The following is a 19445-nucleotide window of genomic DNA, read 5'->3' as shown; positions in this document are numbered from 1 at the left end:
TGTAATACTGACAAAGAATGGGACTATAGTATCCAATATTTTAATGTAAAAAATAGACTTCAAGGTATTCCTCACCTTGAAACTGTGCAAAGGTAATGAAATTTCAATAAAAAGGAGAATGAGAAGTATGTGACTGTGAATATATATCTCACAAAAATTGTTATGCCCCAAAATTTGAAAATGTATTCTCCTCTATGAAAAAATGTTCATTATTTTGTATGAGAATTTTACTAGCTCTGAATCTGCCTCATTCTCCACATATGGCCTCCATATCTTATTCCAGGGGTGGCCAACTTGTGGCTGAGACGGACCCAGAATTTGCCAATGTACATTGCCAAAGAGCCATAGTATTATGTCAGCAGCCCCCATCAGCTCCCCCACTCCGCCTGCCAGCCACCCTGCCAGTCAGCACCTCCCCTCCCTCCCTGTGCCTCACACAGAATGCTCTGGGGGGCGAGGAGAAGAGCAAGGGCGTGGCAGGCTTGGGGAAGGGGCTGGAAGGGAAGGGACAGGGCCTTGGGGGAAGGAGTGAAATGGAGGCACGGCCTGTGGCATGAACAGTGAGCATTGGAAAGATGGCATCTGTAGCTTCAGCCCCAGAGTCGGTGTCTATGCAAGGAGCCGCATATTAACTTCTGAAGAAAAGCATGAGGCTCCGGAGCCACAGGTTGGCCACCCCTGCCTTATTCCCTTGCCCCTACCCTACCAGTTTTAACTCTGTTTCTTGCAAGTATGTACAATTTTTCATTGTATCATCATATAGATGGACTATGTCACATATTAGTCAGCAGTGCAATTCCTTAAGGCACTGGCAGGGGAAAATACAGGGGTGTTGTGTACTTTTATTCTGTTTTCTATAAACAGGGCCTCAAAGTAGAAACGACTATCTCTTTAATTCCCTAACTTATTGAGAAGATTTAGATGTGTTATTTTTTATCTGCACTCATCAAAACATTTCTTGACACCACAAATAAAGCAAAATTATAATTTCTGCCACTACAATATTACACACCAAAAACCAGTAACAAATTAAAAGGACCTTGACTTTCTGATTCTTAAATCAAGTACACTCAAAACGTGTCATAAGCATTTGCCCTTACTGCAAAGAAACTACATGATGAATCTTAACTTTAGGAACAAGACACTTGGAATTATATGGGACATCAAAAAGGGTGAGAATACATTTAAATATGAAAACAAAAACCAAATTACTACAGCCCCAAAACTTTACAAAAAGCAATGCTGACACTCCTGCAAAGACTTAACTTTGCACCTTGTGAGTAGTCTCATTAACTAACTTCAGTGGGGCTACTCACAGTGCTTAAAAGTTAAGTATGTCCTCAAATCTATGAAGGATCAGAGCATAAGCATGTTTTTATTTTATCAAGATGGTACACACTGACAAATGATATAACCACACTCACTATATGTATGAGACATATGTGCTGATTTTATAAACTGTAAAAGGAAAACTGTGAGATCTGATTATGTTTTTATTTTAGGAATAGATCTAACAGCATTTACTATGTGAAAGACAAATGTGTGGTGTATCAAAGTACAGCTACTGATGACTAAAAGTAAGGTCAAAGCATATAATTCATAGAATATTTCCAAACTCCTTTAAAACTTATTTATTTTTTGTTGAATTCTGACATGTTTAGTGTCGTACAATGCAATCAGCTCATTTTTATCATTTCCTTAGAGTGCTTGAAAGGTAAACATTCCTGCATCTGACTACAAGACCTGGAAATTAAAACCAATTAAAAATTACTAGAAGGAAAACATTGAATTGATGAGTCTAAAAGTTCACTGTCCAAGCACAGAAAAAGGCAAAAGGGAAACAAACAGCATAAATGGTAGAAAGCAAATTAGACTTTTAAGCTTCTTTCAGTGCATGGGCAGCGGTTTAACCGCTGGATCAGGGAGGATAGCCCCCCAGCCCATCTCTTCTGCCTGAGGCCCTGCCCCTTCCACTCCCCCAGCCAGAGCCCAGAGCCCCCCACCACAGCCATTGGCCTTCGCCCCAGGCTAGTGTTCCCAGCCCCAGAGCAGCCTCCCCCAACCTGTGATACCTTTTGCCCATGTTTTAGTGCTAATAATTTTATATACTAACCCAGCAGTATCCTTTTAAACTTCCTGACACTAAAAGTTAGATTTGTTAACATTCCTCATGGACATTTAGAGAGATGCATTCCCCTAGACTAGGGGTAAGCAAACTTTTTGGCCAGAGGGCCACATTTGGGTATGGAAATTGTAAGGGGGGCCATGAATGTTCACGAAACTGGGGGTTGGGGTATGGGAGAGGGTGAGTCGCCAGCTGGGGGTGCGGGCTCTGGAGTGGGGCCAGAAATGAGGAGTTCAGGGTGCGGGAAGGGGCTCCGGGCTGGGGAAGGGGATTGGGGTGAGTGTGTGAGGGCTCCAGCTGGGGGTGCAGGCTCTGGGGTGGGGATGAGAGGTTGGGGGTGCAGGAAGGTGCTCTGGCCTGGGACTGAGGGTTTCGGAGGGCAGGAGGGGGATTAGGGCTGGGGCAGGGGATGGGGGAGGTGGAGGAGGTCAGAGGTGCAGGCTCTGCGCAGCGCTTACTTCAAGCAGCTCCCAGATGCAGTGGTGTGTCATCCCCCCTCCCCACCATCTCCTACATGGAGGCATAGCCAGGTGACTCTGAATGCTGCCCCATCTGCCAGTGCCACCCCTGCAGTTCCCATTAGCCATGGTTCCCGGCCAAGGGGAGCTGCAGGGGCGGCACTTGGGTGGGGGCAGTGTGTGGAGCCCCCTGGGTGCCCCTACATGTTGGAGCCGGAGGGAGGGAACATGTCGCTGCTTCTGGGAGCTGCACAGAGCCACAGCACACGTGGAGCAGAGCAAGCACGCAACCCCACTCCCCAGCTGGAGCACTGGAGTAGGCCAAGCCCCAAACCCCACTCCTCGGCGGGAGCTCAAGGGACAGATTAAAATGTCTGAAGGGCCGGATACAGCCCCCAGGCCGTAGTATGCCCACCCCTGCCCTAGACAGAGGGGCATGAGACTGAATTTAGGTGGAGTCTTAAATATTTATAAGTAATATGATTGGATAGATCATGTTTAGTTGGGCTTTTTTGGCATGCATTTATTAACTGAAAAAGTTGTAACTGGAAATTTGACAGACTAATGTATTTCAATTTAATAACATTTTTATAGATATTTTTATTGATTAATTTTAAATTTTGGAAATTTATTAGAGTTCAGTACTAGATTAAATGAAAAAAAAAACAATTTAAGCTTCTGTACAACAGAATATTCAAAATTTGCTTCCAATCCTGTAATACATCATTCATGGCTGACAGAATTCATTTCTGGGCAATGGATTGCAAGACCAGGACCTTAGTAGTTTCTTATTCATCTTGATGTGTATTTTTGTTTGAATATTAAAACACTATTTAAAAAAAGAGAGATGTATATTCAATAGCAAACATAAGATTCTGCTACTTAATAGTACAGTTAAATTTAGAAAATTCCAGATGAACTAAACGTCTGAACAGAACAGTGTATGTGATCAGCACATCAGATACACAGCTCAATGACAAGGACAACTAAATCTGGAAAATATGTTTAATCCAATATAGTACATTGGTCAGCACAAGTACAAGCACTATAGAAAGCCCTTAAGTAGTTATGTCTTAAGATTTAAATAAATATCCCAAAGAAAACTGTTAAACTGTATTTAGCGGCAATGAGAAGCTCATAATACCTTAAAATATTATCAAATTAACTGACTCTGTTTCAAGGTTTATAACAAACTACAATCTTTGCCAGAAGAATCAAGGTACTGAGAAGGATTAAAAAAAGAGAGAGAGCTGGAAGAAAGCAAAATTACGTACTATACTAGATTTCTAAGGCACAAATACTGAAAGCACAGTATATCTTTTCTTACTCTGCCACACAATTTTATAACACACTTGATCAGGTGCACAAATATATATATAAAGACCAAAGAATGGCAGTAAGGTCTGAGCCCCATCTTGGTGTGATGTGGAGCCTCCCCACACCTCCATGAACTCCCCAGTCACTGGGGAGAACATCCTATGCACTTTCTGACTGACCTTTGGGTTAGCATCGTTAAAATAGATGTTAAGTTTATAAGACTGTGTTTAGAATTTATTAAATGCATATATTCTTACTTTATAACATCAGTACCCCATGTTATAAGGTTATACGAAGTGTTTGCACTTGTAATCCTTTATAATTGCATAAGTCATCAAACAGGGAAGGAGTATTAATTAATGTAGAACTGCTGACTTTCTACAGAAGCTGTTTGGTCCTGCCCATGAAGAAGGCACGTTGAATCCAAATGAGAAATTGTGAAACATCAAAGAACAGAGACTTTATTGATTGCTCCCCTGACCTCTGACACCCATGAAGTGGAGATGTGCAGGTGGATTCATCAAATGGCATTCTGATGGAAAGGAATAAAAATCCCTCACAAGGAGGAACTGTATCTCTATGCTGCTTGAACTCTGAGTGAGTGAAGATTTCTAAACATAAGCAAGGGATCCCCAGTTGTTCAGCCTGGGTTAGGTCTAGAGGATTTACAGAGTTTGCATATTACAGAAGCTTCTACTACTATTTGGAACCTAAAACTGTAACCATTTGTAAATAACTTACTTATTTTTCTTATTTAATAAATCTTTACATAGTTTATTATAAGATTGGCTACAAGCATTGCCTTTGGTTAGGGATCTAGAGTCTTACTGATGTGGGGTAAGTGACTAGTCCTTTGGGACTGGGAGAAACCTGAATATTATTACGATTTTTGGGGGTAAGGAACCATCTATCACAAAGACAAGCTTGCCTAGGTGGCAAGATAGACCAGTTTTGGTCGCCCTCAAAGTTATATAAGTATGATAGAATTATAATTATGTAGTAGTAGAAATAAAGATAGACAAAAGAGTATATAGGTAAAAAGGTATGAACATCAGTTCCATACGGTTAAATTTCACTCTGTAACAAATGGAAGGCCAAAGTGCTAATTATTTCAGGCTGGTACAGGACAAAAAGTCTGTGCTGGAAAGTGATAAGAACTTTGAGGAAACAATGCTGTTCTTCAAAACACCCTGACGCTCTTCCCTCGCAGGGGCCCCTTGTCATTGCTATGTAAATCTTGGTATCCAAAGAGGGAAAAATAGATACTGGGATAAAACTTGTTAAATGAATCAAGAGTCTTAGACTATGTTAAGTAAAATGAATGAATGACGAGTGCATGGAATTGAGAGCCTGAAGCACGGAAATAATTGGTTAGTAAATGGTGCCAGCCTAATCCTAAGAATTTCAACCTTGATATCGATGGGCCGAAGAATATGCAAAGTGGAGATAACCGGATGACCCCCAGAGGGCAAACTGGAATCCACCCAAAACGCATCAAGGAAGAACAAGATGATAACACCTAGCCATCATGGAGCCGTCATGGATGTACCACCTGCTGATTGAGCTGATTGATGGTCATCTCAATTGTAAATTCAGCATGATGAAGCAACTTCCATAGACTTGTATTGAACCAGAGACCTATAAAAATTGGGTCCAGGGACTGTGTTCTTTGAGTCTGGTTCTATGACCACCCTCCAGAAGCATTGGATGCGCATCTGACAACAATTTGGCTCCACTCTCATGTCCAGGCCACCTGGCCAGTGACTTGGCACGAGCAACATCTAGGCTGGTAACTATAACAACCTTTATGTAGAACCTGTGTGTGAATGGATCTATATAGAAATTGCATATAGGAATATTTTGTTGTATTTACAATAAACATGGCAATTTGCCTTGTCACTCTTACAAGATCCTGTTGGTATCATTTTTATTAGTGTAACACCAGAGTACCCAAGGGGACTGTCTGTGACTCCATGTTAAGGCTGTTACAGTGCTTGAGGAGTTCATACACAATACTTGGTTGGTGAAATCTAAGTATAGACCACACAATCAGTTTGAGGTTTGTGCCCTGGTTTGTAATGGTCAGCCCTGAGTAGGTTGCTACTCATTCTACTGAGCCACTCTAGACAGCTTGACAGCAGCGACTCAGCTAAAGAGGCACATCATGCAAACAGCATCTGCCATCAGCATACTAGCCTGCACTGGCTGAAAAAGAAAGTTTTCCAGGTAAAATTGATTGTGTTGATTTAAATTTATAAAGCCTGAAGTCCTTTGAGACCTGGCTACCAGAGAGACCATTTTCCACCCTATGCAACAGTGTCACAGTTGTGATTAGTGAAAGTATTTGAACTAGAAGTCCCCTACTGGCAAAGGAATCTCTTCAATGGATTCTCCACTTTGGAGGACTCATTCTCGCCGTTACCCCATCAGAGCCCCGACTGGATAAATTTCCAAGGCACACTATAAAGCTCATCTTTTCTCCCTTGCATATTTGGGGAGGTGATGGTTTGAGAAATGTATGGTCAGTGCTGGGGCTATTATTTATTATTATGGAGGTATAAAATCATTGGCACTTTTTGTGGAAAGTTCAATATGCAATAATATTTTCTAGTCTTCAATTTTGTATTGTATATTTTAGTTACTGTAAATTTCTTACAACTAAGAATAAGGATTTATAGAAAATAAATAAGTAAATAAATATGGCTTTCTCATTGTTGCCTCTGCCAGTGAGCACATGTTCAATAAAAATGTAGACTGACCTTAACTGTAGATTGGCTTGGAAGATTAGATTTGCATTGGTAAACATCAATTTTGCCATCCACATGAAAAAAATATTTCCATAGATAATTGAAGTTTACACATAGGTAAAGCAAGATGACTGCAGTACAGTACTTGCTCTGTTCTCAGCAAATCTGAGATATGAGCACAAATCTTTAACAACAGTTTGCGTGCTCATAGTTATCACATATTTTGGACACCACATTGTGTGTTAATTGACTTTGACATTTATATGTTTTCAATGTATCTTGAAGATCCCCCATCTGCTTGTGTGCAAGACAAAATAAAGTATTTCCTTTATACATCCCTTTTTAATGTTTACAGATCATCTATAAAAGGTTACTTGAAGCTCAAATTTGGCTTTAACACATCAGCCCAGGAGCTTTTTTTTTGGAACGGAGCAGTAGCAGGGGATAGTGGCCGGGCACTGTCAGACAACGAGTGAGTCAGAAAAAGAAAATGATGGAAAGTTAGGAGCACACGGAGGAAACAGAAGCCCTTGTTGTCCAGAGTGAATAAAATTACAAGTCACGAATGCAACTGAAGAGAATAGCTGGTGCATAGCGGTTCCGTAGTCAGTAATTGAGAATAAAGCAGAAAAGCTAAGAGTGAAGATTAGCTGGAAGAAAATAAATTTAAATATAGATGTGAATAAATAAGAATTATCATAGAAAATTAAACTCCTTAGCAAAGAAGAACAATGTTCTCTGGGTAAAATTCACCCACCCATGTGGATGTTCCACCTAAGGCTCTACAGAGCACTTAACCCTATGTTAAAGATTCAGCTGAGACTTGGGTGGTCTAGAGGACCCTGAGTAAATTATCTGGGTGGGGCAAATATCACCTTAACTGAATAAACATTGGTTTATTGAATTTGTGCACATGCAAGTGAAAAAAAATGTGATGAGTAAGTACGTGGATAAGTTTATAGTTTAAATTCAACCAATTCTGCAAGATTCTAAAGAAAATTACATGAGCAGTATATAGCACCTTGACAAAAGAGTGGAACATTATGGTCTATCACAAAGGTCAGAGATTTGGGGCAAAGGGTGTCTCTTTTACCCAGCACAATGGGGCCTGATTCCTGACTGATGCCTGTGGAGAACGAGGGAAACATCTGTCCCATCTATCTATAAATAAATAAATAAATAAATAAATAAATAAATAAATAAATAAATAAAGTATCATGTGCACCTGAGTGTGTGTGTGTGTGTGTGTGTAAGAGAGAGAAGTTATCCTGCTTGATTGCACAAAGTCACATCAAAGGAGGTGATTAGGAAACTATCAGGAAACAAAACAATGGCAAAGAAAAGGTATATTAGCCAATACATGTATGCTGGATGTCGTATTCATAAGCCCCTCCATTTTCCGTTTAAACTGACTTTTACCAAAAAAAATCCTGGGTTTTACAAAAAGTATTTGTTTTTTCCCTGATTTTCACCCAATTTTTGTATCATTCAAATATATAAAAATAACTTTTATTAGGAAAATACAATATTGCCTGAGATATATGTATTACAATAACACATTCATCTGTTTGTATGTGCAAAGCTAACAGTTGAAGTAAGGCTATGTATTGGCCTAGAAGATACACACAATAAACAAACAGGCACACATACAAACTCTGAAGGGCCTGTGCATCTGAATGTACTGATGAATCTCATGCCCACTATGTACACATTTCAAGCTGTTAGCAGATAAAGGTTTAAATTTCTGACACACTAAAATGGGAAGAAAATGAAAATCTGTATCACAATACGTTCCATAACACCAGGAAGTATTTGAACATTTAAAAAAAAAAAAAAAAACAGGAGAAAAGGATGAAGTTGAGTGTACGCGCTGCAAACGGTGTGGTCCAATTATTAAATGCAAATATATATAGGTTAATAGTTTATTCAATTGAAAAGTTTTATTTTGGGATTAGAGGTATATTGTGTTCTTAAACTCAGGGGTGGTATTGTGCTTTGAGTTCTGCTTTAGTTCTGCAGCAAATCACATTGAATTCCACTCACCAAAGCATTAATCTACTGAATACTTCCCCACCCCTGTCCTTCCATTCATCAAAATAAACCCCAATATTTACCCAGAAAAATTATTAATAGTTTTTTCCACCGATTTTCACCTTTGTGTTGTAATAATAAACACTGATAAATTCCTGGAGAAAATTAAATAAAATAAAACCAAAAGTGAAGGGCCCTAAGTACACAGCACATTAATAATATAATACTATCAATAATATTAATATATCTAAAATGTAAGTGTTGGGAAGTTACATTAATTGGATGTATTATGCTCTTCCCACAAAACCCATGTCAAGTATTCCACCACACCTTGGAAAGCTGAATTCAGCTTTGACATTAGAAAATAGGCAACTTGTCCAAGCAAAGATGTATGAATATTTTGTACCCAATACCGTTAGGTAGTATCTTTATGGCTCATCAACATTTGGACTGTAGTATTCAAAGTAATATATGGGAAAGTACAGGGAGATACTTTCATGGACAAGCCTCTGGAATGCTAGTATTTAAAATAAAGAAAAGGGAAGTACAGAACTAGAAGATAAGGAACTAGTATCAACTCTTGGGTTGGTATAACGTGCAGAAAGTTTTGTAACTTGTAAAATCGTATTATAAATACTACTACCTGATGCATATCTTTGAAGCACACCTTTTGTGTAAGATGAAGAAGACTGCAAGAATTTGCTTCCCAGGAGGATATGTATGTCTCCTTTTTGTATTGTACTATTTTTTCTTTAGATAATAAATTTGGCTGTTTGAATCACTTTATTCAGTCACAGGCTCCCAAAGAAAAGGGGCTTATAGGTACCAAACCCAGTTGGGCCTGTCATATTAACACAGCTGGGAAACAGGAAGGCTGCAACCCCCAGATTCACTCCAACAGTGGTTGGAGAGTGGCGTTACACCCAGAAAGAGAGAGGTGAAGGAAGCCAAACCTGTCATCTGAGGAGTGCACCCAAGAGGGACCAAAAGCGGTTTAAAGCATAGCTCATCCTGTAACCATGAAAGGGACTCTAGATGGTACTGCAGGACAAATTAACTATAGCACCAAAAAGAAAAGGAATACTTGTGGCACCTTAGAGACTAACCAATTTATTTGAGCATAAGCTTTCGTGAGCTACAGCTTCATCGGATGAAGTGAGCTGTAGCTCACGAAAGCTTATGCTCAAATAAATTGGTTAGTCTCTAAGGTGCCACAATTACTCCTTTTCTTTTTGCAAATACAGACTAACACGGCTGTTACTCTGAAACCTGTCATATAGCACCAAAGACTCTCTCACATCATTTGTGCTCTTCCTGAAGCACTAATGTGAGGATGTGTGTGTTGTTTGTAAAATCTGCAGCAGGAAGCCAGGCAGGACACACTGAAGAAGATTCTAAGCAGAAGTTCAACAATCAAGTAAAGAGAAAAAGAGTAACTTCATTAGAACAAGGCAAATAGTGTTATCCTTGAAGTTCCTCATTCAATGACTGGAGAAAGTGACTCTGTCAGTTTTTTACAATTTGACATGACATCTAGCAGCTGAACCAGAAATTGACACACAGTATCGTTTTCCATTACACTAGCAGCAGTGTGAAACTGAGTGTGTTCACAGTCCTAGGCAATTCCACTGGTTCAGGGAGTATGTTACAGTCTAGGTAATTTTTTTCCCCTTCAGATCCTACTCCCTCTGTGACACAAAAGTTAAAAACCAAGAAGATATCAAAGACAGTAGAATAGGAATGAATAAAATGGAAACAAGAGCAGAAAAAAAGGAGAGAGATAAGCAAGTTGGTCATTTCAGAAATTGCTGGAAGACTCCTCCATCCCCCAGCAAGCACAGGGCCTCTCAACAACAAACAGCAAGCCCCCTTCATGGAAAGAGCAGTTCCCCCCCCCCCTTAGAGTTTGGGATACAGAGTCCTTGTGCAACTTTGATAGTGACACCCACTCCAGAGACTCTCTACCCCATCCCCCTGAGCAATCTGCAACACCAAGCTCTTCAAGAAGCATCCCCTACAATTTGACACCCCAAACCACCTCCCCTTATCCAAAAAGAAACCATCCTCATATTCCCATTCCCCCACTCCTCTCTCTTTCTTCCCTTTCCCCAACAGAACTTTTGGCAAGACATTTTTCTCTCTTCCATTAGTTGCGTTCTAACTCTCCTCCTGTTTATTCTCTTCTATTGATTGTGGACATTCCCTCTTATTCCCAAAGTCTTCACCTCCCTCACACCTCACCATCCTTTCTCCATCATTCCCTGTGTTTCTGCCACCTTCCCCAGTCCATCTCTTCCCCATCACTCCTTTTCTGTGGTTGCTGTCTTATATGGGCCTGGTTCTGCAACATTTACCAACCTGAGCAGTTCTATTGAAGTCCAAGGGAGTACTCATTTAGCATTCATTACTAACTTAAATATTTACTACTCAGTCTAAGGATGACAGAATCAAGACCTGTATTACTCGTATATTGGTGCTGGCAGCACAAGTCAGGTCCTCAAGTGTCTACTACCAATAGCTGTGGTTCTGCAATCCATACTCAAGGAAAAAAACGCTCTTAAATCAATAGTTTTGTCAGAATACAGGGAAAAAAAAAGTTTAACCTGTAGCATTCAATACCTGTGGCACAACATTCTAGTAGCAGTTTGAGAGTCCACAAATATTACTGTTGTAGACATTACCTGCTTTTTGATCATCTACTCAGCTGTATGCCCTAATATTTTGGCAGTCTGTACAGCATGTTTATTTTCCACAAATACCAGTATTTAGCTGCAGAAAATACATTCAATAGGACAGTAATTCTCAACCAGGGGTACACCTCGGGGGATAAACAGAGATCTTCCAGGGTGTAAGTCAACTCATCTAGATATTTGCCTAGTTTTATAACAAGCTCTAAAGCCCTGCAGTAGGAAGGGGATCCACAGTACCCACTGCCATAATAGCAGGAGCAGGATAAAAATTCAATGAACAAGGCGGGAGCAGGTGTAAGTAGGTATTGCGGAGTGGGATGGGAGCAGGATTAAAAATATAGTTCTCCCACGCCACAAACAACATGAACACCCCAGCCAGAGCACCTGCTGCTCTTTAGCTTACCAGCTCTGAAGGCAGTACCGCCATCGGCAGCAGTGGAGAAGTAAGGGTGGCAATACCATACCATACCACCCTTAATTTTTTTCAGGTGCTCATGGCGGTGCTACCTTCAGAGCTGGGTGTCTGGCCAGAAGCCACTGCTCTCTAGCAGTTGAATGACAAGACTCACAAGTAAAAAAGAGGCTCAAGTATCACACTGAAATGTAAGTACAATATTTGTGTTCCAATCGATTGATTTTATAGTTATATGGCAAAAAAAAAAAAAGAAGAAAGCAAGCAATATTTTAGTAACAGTGTGCTTTGACACTTTTGTATTTTTAGGTCTGATTTTGTGAGCAAGTAATCGTTAAGTGAGGTGAAACTTGGGGTGCACAAGACAGAGTCCTGAAATGGGTACAGTAATCTGGAAAGGTGGAGAACCCCTTCAACAGGAGACCATTATCCTGTTGTAACATTCTATTTTACTCACATTATCTTTTAATTAACACTAAAATATTTCAAAGTAATTAGAAGCCATTCTCAGGAGTTCTGAATTTCAAAAGAGCACAAATTCAGATTATTGTTAGCTAGTATACAGCTAGAGTTTACATATAGAAATGTCATTTTAATTAATGAAACTGACATCCTGATTGGCTTGTTCATGTTTCTTGTAGGATAATTGTTCAGATGTAATGCATATTGATTTCTCTGTCTCTCTACCTGCCGCACATAAATACTTTCCACACTTTAAAGACACAAAAACAGTCAATGAATCTTTGCAAATTCCTTCTAACTTTGCAAATGCATTGATTAAGTTAGAAGGTAGAAGATATTCTAAAGTAATCTTAACAGAGATAATGATGTCCACTGTAAAGTTTGATTGAACACAAACACATTGCTTTTTTTAATGAAAATGCTTAACACATTATAAGTAGCTATAAAAAGTGCAGTTGCCTCTTTGTAAAGAAATACTAACCAATCACAATGTTATGGCTAGGGTAGCCATCATTATCAGTTACTGAATTAACTGTCTGGAAGAGTAACAGGTTCATATGTAAAGGTAGCTTACTCGCCAGCCACAGTGAAACAATAATGTAATTTAAATGAGCAAATGTATTTCCAATGACTCCACACGTCAATTCTTGTACATTAAAAATATTCTCCTACAAATATCACAACAATTTTAGTAGATGTTTTAACCATACTGGTACATTATACATCTTAAGCAGGGTACTGCTGAGTTGTTTAGAAGTCTGTAAATTAAATTGTTGCTATCTTTAACATAGATAACGTAACTGCTACTCAAGTGTCAGATATTGAACTTCTTCATACTCAAGTCACTTCCAAATATTTTGCATCTGCAATTGTAAAGTAAATTCCAGCCTGGAATTTATTGATCACCCACCCTATATCTTAGAAGCCAGTCATAAGGCTCTTTTATTATTACAGTTTCATTACATGCATCTGCCTTTTACCACAGTATATCATCTACCTAGCAATATAGGGGCAGTGGTTACACAGTACTTCAGAACTTATTGTTTTTTATGTGAGAAGCAAATGCTCTAATGCTTAAAGCCCATTTCCCTCTGCACCTGTTGTGCTGTTGAAGTGTTACAAGTTGTCTAGCAATTTGGTAAGAACACGTCACACTATAAGGCGCAGAAAGTTTAGCATCCAAAGAGTGTAACTAGCATGACAGATGACTACTAGTGCAGATACTAATAGTTGGTTAATGGGATTGGAGTCTTGGGAAGCATTTCTTGGCAAGTAGTGGGTAGGAGGAGTTAAAAGAAAATACTGGTCTGAATCACTCAATTGGTGTAACATAACTAACGGAGGAGAATTCTGGAATAAATGATGTATGGGAATCTTTTTTGCACTGTATTTTTTTTTAACAAGAGGTGAAAGAAGTTGGTAGAAAAATGTATACAGCTGATGTTTAAGAAAAGCATGTTTGTGCTCACCAGAGGAACTGCTGAAACGTAGTTCACCCTCATGTAAAAACTGCCATGTACCTGACACCAAGATCATTGGAGTTCAAGGTGACGTGCTGAATTTATGCCAGTCAGACAAGACAGAACACCCCAAAGACAGCTTTGTCTGGAACACTATATTTAAATGTGTTCAACTTGCTTACTTTGGAGAAGATCCTCCTTTTTTTGAGTGTTCTCCAAACTCTCTGGACCTTCCTCACCCTCTATCGCATAAAAGAGGTGATCCAAAAATCCAGAGGTCAGGATATCAATGCTCTAAGTTATTTGATTAACTAACACACACACACACTTTCATCACCTGCGAAAACAGACTTTTTCCAAGTGGGAGACGAGTCAAAGCAGGAAAGAACCCACAAAGTTATCCTCAACAACATTTTTGTCTATACAAGTTTAGGTAAATGAAAAGTGGAAGTTTGTAGAAAAACAAACTTACTTCAATTTTTATGATTTTATAACAGCACTCTTCAGAAATGTTGGGACTATTTAATATGCATTGCACAATCAAAACAGATACTGAAAACTCACTAGACTGGAATTAAGGAAAACAGAAATGTGACACTAACACTCAGTATTTACGGGAAGAGGGAAACAACAGTTCAGCGAATAATTTGAATATTTTAGCATTCATGGACAGAGCAGAAGGAATTTGTGGAACATAACAGTAATATAGAGAAGAGTGGTTTATAGATATGATCCAGTAGGAACCCTGAACGAAGACTCTACAAGAGGAGAAAATACTGATTTTAAAATTTTCTCTATGATCTTTTGAGGTGCTCAGCATTCTCAGTTCCCACTGACTTCCATGGGAGTTGAAGGCATTCAGAACCTTACAGGAGATACTCAGTACCTCACAGAATTGGCCTCTTGATAGATACAGGTGTTACTAAACAATTAATTATGGTGTTTTTATTCTAAGGACATGATTTTAAAGCTAAATGGATAGACTAAGTTTATAAGAAACAATATGTTTCTTTCAGCAAATACCAACAGATATGCTTGTGTTCTATTTTCTGTAGGATCTTTTTCAAGTTCCTTATTACATAAGTGAAAAAAAAAAGTTTCCTTTTAAAAATATCATAATAATCTAACAAAAGTATCAAAGATTGTTTCCCTAAAGTGGTTAAAATATATTTTTCTCCCCAGAAGTTCTTAAAGTACAGAGATTTTATTTTATGCCATTTTAGAATTTATTTAATTCAGCTTATAACATTTTATTTAACACTTGTGTTCAACAGTGATTATGACAAACCTATGTTTCATCTTTGAAAGAATATAGTAAATGCAAAGTTATTTCATAATTCTTTTTATACCAACTTTATCATACATTACACACTAAACAAACTTTTAAAAGAATGTAAATATTTCTATATTATTGCAACAAGGGTTTTCACACAGATTGATGTTTCTTAAACACATATACTCAAAACTACCTTCTCAGGTAACTGAAAATCTAATCTATTTGAGCACAAGCTTTCCTGAGCTACAGCTCACGAAAGCTTGTGCTCAAATAAATTTGTTCACCTCTAAGGTGCCACAAGTACTCCTTTTCTTTTTGAGGATACAGACTAACACGGCTGCTACTCTGAAACCTGAAAATCTAATACCAAACTTTAAAAAGTTATCAAAACTCATTGATCCATCCATTTATCATTTAAAAAAAACAGCACTGAAATTGGTAGATAGGTACATTAATATACTATATATTAACTTTTGAATTAATGAAGTATGACAAAATGAACTTCTTAAAGGATCGCTGTTCCAAGCCTTTCAATATTCTGCTTTAAATTGTAATTTTCTATAACAACTGCAGATAAGTTACAAGAAATTGAATTTAGCTATTCAGAAATGAGATAGCAACTGAAAGAGGACTTTTCACTGGACTGAAAAAGTAAAAATTTTGCCTTGTTTTATGTCTGCTCTGGTTACATGTAACAATATATTTAGGTACATAGAAAGCAATGCTAAAAATTCTGTTTCTTCTTGTCTAGTGATCTTGCATGCCCCGTGTTACTTTCCAAGCTAGCAACATAATTACCGTAGTCCTTTTGCAAGATTTACCACCATTACAACCTAATTACTAAAAACTCTATCACCTTTTAGCCCTACTAGAGCCCTGCATACTATTTTATGAAAGTCAGACCGTTTAAATATAATTAACTGTTCAAAACAGTTCTTTCCAGGCTGCAATATACTGGGAACATCTTTCAATTATATGTTAAACTAAAGTAATAGTTACCTACTTTTCCATAATTTTAATAATAATGATTTGATACATATTCCTGTAATTATGTTACAAAGTAGAACTACTTTCCTAATAGCAGCACGATCTTTTTCTGATGCACAATGGCAACTGGAAAAATAATAATCGATACAGAAACTAGGATTAGGAATAAATACAAAATAGCACTCACTCGCCCATCCACCCAAAACAAGCATAACAACTTGGAAAATGCAAATTTTCCAAAACTACTTAATACAAGCACATTTAAAAAGGACAAATTCAAAATCAAATGTCTATTTCAGATGTGAATTTCCATTTTTTAACATGCAGTGTTCCTCTATAATGTGTTGGAGAGCTCTTCTTTCAACTGTGATTAAAGCGAACTAAATTGTTTTATGCAGAGTCTCGTACAGTTTTCCATTGCTCCATCTGCTGGATGTCTCTACAATTCTATTCCTAACTCATCACCTCCAAAAAATAACATCACCTAGTTCAGCAAGTGGCTTCAGCCTTCAGCAATCTCAGGGCACACTATGTACAAGTTGCTAGTGTGAAACTCACACGGAGATTTAAGTTAAGGGAAACTACACAGAGCTCTCCATCCACAAACAATACAAAATTACCCACAAAGAGAGCAAGGGAATCTTTTTAAGTAGTTAGCCAGTTCTACATAAAAAAAATAAAGATATAGCTTAAATACAATACGATTAGAAATACCCCTATACTGATGGGAATATACAAGTTTTCTTTTTAAAGGTTTATATGTAAAAGTATAAGTATCTCTACAAGCACACATCTGTATCTCACCTGCTTTCATAAAGGCATGTTCTTACATGGAGATATTTTCCAAAACAGAATTTATCTAGATACCTGTGAGTCTTTTATGCTGCAGCCTTGTTGGTCCCAGATATTAGTTAGACAAGGTGTGTGAAGCAGTATCTTTTATTGGCCCAACTTCTGAAGACGAGCTCTGTGTAAGCTCCAAAGTTGATCTCTCTCACCAACAAAAGTTGGTTCAGTAAAAGAGATTACCTCACCCAGCTTGTCTCTGTAATGAGTCCTTCAGGTTTCTATCCCAGCTGCTTGTAGCCCTCACTGGAATCACATTTCCTTGCGCTTTCCTTACTGTCCCTAATGGGACAACTTGGTACTTACAAAGGTGGCTATTGCCAGGAAAGCGTTTGCTCGCTCCTGGAGTCGAGCGGCAGCAGGAAAAACTTCACCCTGGTTTGCATTCTCCTATGGCTGCCAACTTACGCGCCTGCCACTCGAACTCCTGCTGCGAGCGGCAAACCAAAGGATTTAAAATGAAAACCCAAACAAGCAAAGCAGACGCATTATTCAGTCAAGGCACCTGTATAATGACTAAACCGATCCTCCCAGCTGCTCCTGAACCCCCAAACCCTCCCAAAAGAAAAACCCAACCCCAATTAACCCAAAGTACCCTCCCCCCATTGAAAACAAGGGGGGCGAATGGCAGGTGCGAGGGGGAAGCAAAGTTTGGCAAATGCTCGGCTCCTAAAAGGCAACTATGGAGCAGAGACGATCTCGTTCCCCACAGCGTCTAGGAGAGGTGACCACAAGCGAAACTTACCTTTCTGCTGGCTCTCCCCCACCTTTCTTTCCTAGATGGGGGGAGGCACGAAAGGAAGCCCCCTCGCCGCAGTCACCGAGCTATGGAGGCTGCCAGGCAGAGGGCCAGCAGCAAGAGCCCTACTGGGCAAGTCACTTGAGCAGGTGAAGTTGGGCGGCAGCAGCAGCCATCAGGAAGCAACACGTTTGGGTTCAACTTTGCAGCGTCAGTCCCGGCAAACAAACGCTACCGCAAAGGAGCCGATCCCCGCCCGGCCGAGCCGCGGTCTCTGCCTCTTTTATTGGCGAGGGCGGTATTGCTTTATTTACTTATTTATTTATTTATCTTCCCCCCGCCCGCTCGCCAGCCCGTCCTCCCACCCCCACGCAGAGTCCGTTCCAGTCACTCCTGCCAGCAGCTTGGCAGGGCTGCTCTACTGCCGACGCCAGCCCCGCTTTCCCGGGGTGCTGGCCGGGGCGGGGAACGGGCCGGCGCCGCTCCCAGCGCGGGGAGGTGGCGGCAGGAGAGAGAAGCAGCTCCCGGCGCTGGAGGGGCTGCACCCAGCCCGCCCGCCGCTGAAGGGACTGAGGTGCGCGAGGCGGATGCAGGGTTACCGGCACCGCAGCGGCACCGGCTCCGCCGCCACCTCCTCAGCCCCGGCCAGCCGGCTTCAGGCTCCCCGCAGCTCTACAGCTCCTGTCATTAACCCCGCGGGAGGGGCCGGCCCGCCCGCCTGCCCTGCCTTTGGGATGGCGGGCTGCGAGTTAGCGGCTGTTAATGGTGGGGTTGGTGGTGCACTGGGGGGTCTCTTCTCTCTCCCTGGCGCCTTAAAGGCGCAGCCCGCTGCCTGGGCTGCGCGCCCGCTGCGAAGGGAGCACACACAGCCCTGCCGCCGCTGCTCCTGGGGGGTGGCGGCGGCTGCAATTCATTCCCTACCTCCCGCCTCCGCTGGGAGCTCGCTACGCGCCCAGCCTGACCGCGGCCGGTGCTAGCGCTTACCCTGGGAAAGCACCGAGCGCTGCTGGAGCCCCGCTGGCGGTCACCTTACGGGGAGCCTAGGAAGGCGCCCCGGCTCCTCACTGAAATACCTGCCCCCACGCTCATGGGCTCAGTGACCGTCTCAGGATGGTTAGAGCCACCTCGTCCGAAAGGTGAAATCGCGCTGGTGAGTCGCACAGCCCCGCTGTTAACCGGGGTGTCCTGCCTATGGAGGGCTGAGCACAATCCCAGGCATGGGGGGGGGGGGGGATTGTCCGTTTATTGTTTGCCGGGGACTTGAGGGGGGACCAGCCGCAGTGAGCGGTGTGGATGGGTTTTAAGTTCGCTATAGCTCATGCGAAGCCAACAGAGAAGGAGCCTCGTTTCAAGTCTGATTTGCAGAAGGGGGGCTGAAGGGACCGGGAAGCAAAACCATTGCCTGGATTTTCTCTGCTAATCAAAGCCAAGCCTGGAAACCACCACCACCACCACCCTCATCTGTCCATTCCTCTGTGCCAAGGCCACCTCCACTATTATCACACGTAAACACAACATACGTTCGGGCTGCCTGGCGGAGACGGCTTGGACCCCGTGCGTTCAGTGCGCCTGCACTACCTTTCCTTTTCGCTCAGCCGCTGACTGGGTGCAGCTGTGAATGAAAAACAATTCTGTCCGCTAGTTGCTGTTTTTCCCCGTGTACGCACATGTGAGAGAAAAATTGTCTCCCCCATCCCGCTCCTTGATTGAGATCAGGAGCGGAAAGAGGAGCAGATGGGACAGCATCGTCTGCAAGGTGGGGCTGCAGGCACTGTGGTGTGTCTTCAGCTCCTGGATTCTCCCCGCCCACCTTCCCTAGCAGAAGAAAAATAATCATTTTTTCATGTTCTTTTATGCTGCCATGAAAAAAAACCCATAAGGAAACAGTGAATGTA

The 19445-nt window shown here is 41.0% G+C and overlaps 1 protein-coding gene across 30 annotated transcripts in view; it reads right to left on the bottom strand.

Moving 5' to 3' along the window:
• The window catches only part of TENM3 (teneurin transmembrane protein 3), a 2195833-nt gene extending 2176618 nt beyond the window's left edge, over window positions 1–19215 (bottom strand). For 28 of the 30 annotated variants that reach the window (XM_073341694.1, XM_073341703.1, XM_073341702.1 and 25 more), the window contains exon 1: window positions 19071–19215. The gene's annotated coding sequence lies outside the window, so the exon portion shown is untranslated. Of the gene's footprint in view, window positions 1–17556; window positions 17819–18534; window positions 18621–19070 lie in introns of those variants that run through there. The other 2 variants (XM_073341697.1, XM_073341695.1) reach the window with 2 other exon arrangements.
• Between the last annotated feature and the right edge of the window lie 230 nt (window positions 19216–19445).

The sequence above is a fragment of the Lepidochelys kempii genome, chromosome 4, assembly GCF_965140265.1.
Source record: "Lepidochelys kempii isolate rLepKem1 chromosome 4, rLepKem1.hap2, whole genome shotgun sequence".
Lineage (NCBI taxonomy): Eukaryota > Metazoa > Chordata > Testudines > Cheloniidae > Lepidochelys > Lepidochelys kempii.
Note: the sequence above shows the minus strand (reverse complement) of the source record. Positions and strands in the feature narration are given on the sequence as shown.